Source organism: Pinus tabuliformis, chromosome 6, assembly GCF_031772625.1.
Source record: "Pinus tabuliformis cultivar Carrire ecotype Pingquan chromosome 6, CPIR1, whole genome shotgun sequence".
Classification (NCBI taxonomy): Eukaryota; Viridiplantae; Streptophyta; class Pinopsida; order Pinales; family Pinaceae; genus Pinus; species Pinus tabuliformis.
Genome location: NC_142292.1, coordinates 278,277,009 through 278,280,573, shown reverse-complemented (window position 1 = coordinate 278,280,573; position 3,565 = coordinate 278,277,009).

Here is a 3,565-nt window from a genome sequence, read left to right as displayed (position 1 = left end):
ATGGACTAGAATTTGGTTAAAGCCTGAAAACCCATCCAAAAGTGAAATCCTAGAGGCACCTACTACCCTTTGTAAAATGTGGTCCATCTTAGGTAATGGGTAGTGGTATTTCAAAGAAACTTTATTTACATTCCTTAAATCGACACACAATCTGATTTCTCCTGTTTTCTTCCTAGTGGACACTAAATTAGACACCCATTATGAAAACCTGATAGGAGCAATTATCCCAGCCTCATACATTCTTTTGATTTCCTTTTCAATTAAGGGGAGTAGTACAGGGTTAACCATTTTGAGGTTTTTCTTGAATGGTTTTTTATTTTCCTTGAGGGGTATTGTATGTTGAATTACAGAGGTGTCATAAGATTTCAGATCTTCATAGCTCTAGGCAAAAACATCCTGGAATTCTTTGATCAGTTCAACATATTTAGGTTTTTTCTCAGGGGGAAAAGTTTTGGATAATTTGATCATTTTCGGATGTTCTTCAGTTCCTACGTCACAGTCTTCAATGTCTGCATCTAGAGGCTGCATCTTGGGTTTCTTTGGGATATCATTAGAATCAAAGAAATCTTCCAAAGGAATTAATCCTGTGGGCAAATAATTGTCTTTTAAATTAATAACTTTAGATTCGCTTCCAATAATCTCATCGATGTTCAATTCTTTAAGATGTTGCAACTTCTTAAAGGTGAATTTTGTTGGGTGAAGTATTTAGGCTGCATTTTCTGCTGAAATGTCTGTTTGAATTTTATCTATTTTCTCAACTTCACTACCAGTGTCCATGTCTATATTAGTACTAGAAAATTCTTCTTCTAGGGTCAAGAAATTGTTAATCTGAATATCATTGTCAAACACTTGCCAATTCTTTACATTGTCAGGTATGGTTGGCCTGTGTTTAATCTCCATTGTAAACTGATGATTGGGTTGAAATGGAAATTTACAAGTACTGGCAAATGTCGCTAAGCTGTGAGCATGCAAATTATGTTTTCTTGGAATTTTGACCAGCTGTTTTTCCAGGAACGTATTAAGGATCTCAATTGCAGTTTCTCTGTAAGATCTTAATCTGGGATCATTTGTGAGGAAGTTCCCTTTTATCTGTTGAATGACTAAATTAGAGTCTCCCAAAACTGATACCCTGATTGCCCCTAAACCCTTGATCAATTTAAGTCCTAGCAACAGGGCTTCATATTGAGCCATATTATTGGTGCATCTAAAATTTAATCTGTAAGCGTGCCCTTCAACATGATTATTTTCTAGATTGTGTACCCAAATCCATACTCCTGCCCCTAATTTATTACCTGAACCATCAAATTCTAAGTACCAAAGGATCTCATGTTCATAGTTAGTATCAGGGGTCTCAGAAATTTGTTTAATAGGGAAATCTGGCTTTTTAGTTTCATCTGGTTTCTCTTGAGTGTCTGATGTATCGTTGTTCTCAGAAATCTCTTGAATTTGAACACTAGACTTTTCGTTTAATATTTCTTCTTGTTCTAATGATATAACCTTGACATCAGTTGGAGGATTAATTTCAGCATTGTAGAGAATGAAGGAGTCCATGTCAGAGTGCATGGAGTAGACGGGAAAGTTCTGGGGCTTCTCCTGACTACTTACCACATATTTCATTAAAGTTTCATGGTACAATCTCTTTGGTTGACCAAATACTGAAACAACAGCATAGGACATGTCTAATTGTAAAGATTCTTGGAGCTTTTCACCCCAAGATCTAGACAACAACATGCCGTATTTTTGTGGAATATCAGCTACCACTATGTCCATTAAAATGGTCTTGGCAAGATATTTAACTAATGATACACATAAATCTTTGATCAATCCTAGACATTTGACCTGGCTTGAGTCAAAAGAGAACAAGTCTTTGTATGGCCTGGTAATATCTAGGACCAACTTCTCCATGACAGATTTAGGCATTAAGTCCTGAGAAGCACCAGAATCAAACAAGGCATTATGAAGTATTTTATCATGTATGTTCAGACTTACATAGAAAGGAGGGACCCCTCCATCTACTGATTTTCCGTTTACCTCAGGGCCAAAAATTAATTCAGGTTGGTCATCAAAGAGATTTACTGAATCTTTGTTCTCTGAAATTTGGAGTGATCTGTTAATTTGTCCTCTGTAAACATCATGTTTAGCCAATTCTATCAATGGAATGGCTATCTTTAATTTGCCTATTTTAGTCTCAAGATTGAAAGGTTTTTCAGTTTGAATTTTTGTATTTGGGACCGTGAGATTGTCTTTTTCTACTGTATTTTAATTGCTTTTTTCTTTTTCAGGAGTCTTGTTATGGGATGAAGTTGCTTCCAAGTCAATTTCTGGAGGTTCCTCCACCTTTCCTTTAGGAGGAGTGGAAGTGGAAGGTTGTTTGTTAGGTCGTTGATCCTTTGATATGTCTTCAACTACTGGATTATTTAGGTTAGGAGCTGTTCTAAGAAGGGTTTGTACAAGTGTGTTATTTATTTTAGCTTTGCTAGGTTGCTTGGTTTCTTTCTCTTTGTTGGTCTCAGGGACATCTATTCTTCTGTTCCTTAGATTGCATTGCTTGTGAACTTCATAAATGGCTGTATCATATGCCTCCCTAAAATCAAACGATTCACCTAGTTGAGTCTGGAATTGTTTAAGAGTGTGAGCTTCTTGGTCTTCTTGGGTCAAGAAAACTTGGTGTTCATTATTGAGGCCCATTAAGTTAATTTGAGTATGTTTTGTTGGTTGATCAGAAGTTGAAGCTTCAACATAATTTTCCTGAAATGGGGGCCTAATGTTTTGGTCAGGCCCAGTCTTTCCAGCATTAAGGTTTTGGTTTTTTCTAATATTTGGATTTCTCCTAGTATTACTTGGCTGACCATCCCAAGGGGATTTCCTCTCAATTGTTTCTACTCTATCACCAAGTCTATCCATTCCTTTAATAATAGCATCTAATTTCTGTTCAAAGGTAGAAGGTTCTTCTTTGATAGGTATCCTTCTTTTAGCTCTGGCTCGAGCTCGTTTAGAAATCAAGTTGGCTTCAATGCTGACAGCTATACTCTTCATCTCCCCTAAGTCTCGAGGAGCTCTTTCCCTAAGTTGGTATGCCATATCTGAGTCAAATGCATCAAGGAATTTGATCAAGGCCAAATCTGGAGGAGGTCTAAGATTTTGAGGAATAGTATTGTAAAGATTATTGAATCTGGTACAATAATTTTGGACAGTTTCTTGGGTACCTCTCTTTAAGCCTTCATATTATGATAAAATGTGGAGAGGATCCTTCCTATTTTCCCATCTGTTCAAGAAGGTTTGATAAAGAGCTTGTGGGTCATTTATATTGTTTGTAGGGAGGGCTCTAAACCATGTTCTGACATCTCCAGTTAAACTTTGAACAAATACTTTCATTCTGACATCATCATCATCAATCTCATAGTTTTCAAAATAATCTGTCATTTTCTTGGTATGTTGTTGAGTTATGTAAGTGCCAGTACCATCAAAATAGGTGATTTTACTTTGATAATCTTGTGGCATGGCCCCTGGATTTTCCGGTAATTACAGGGGAGCATATCAGTTTGCCATGTTTGCAGATATAAGA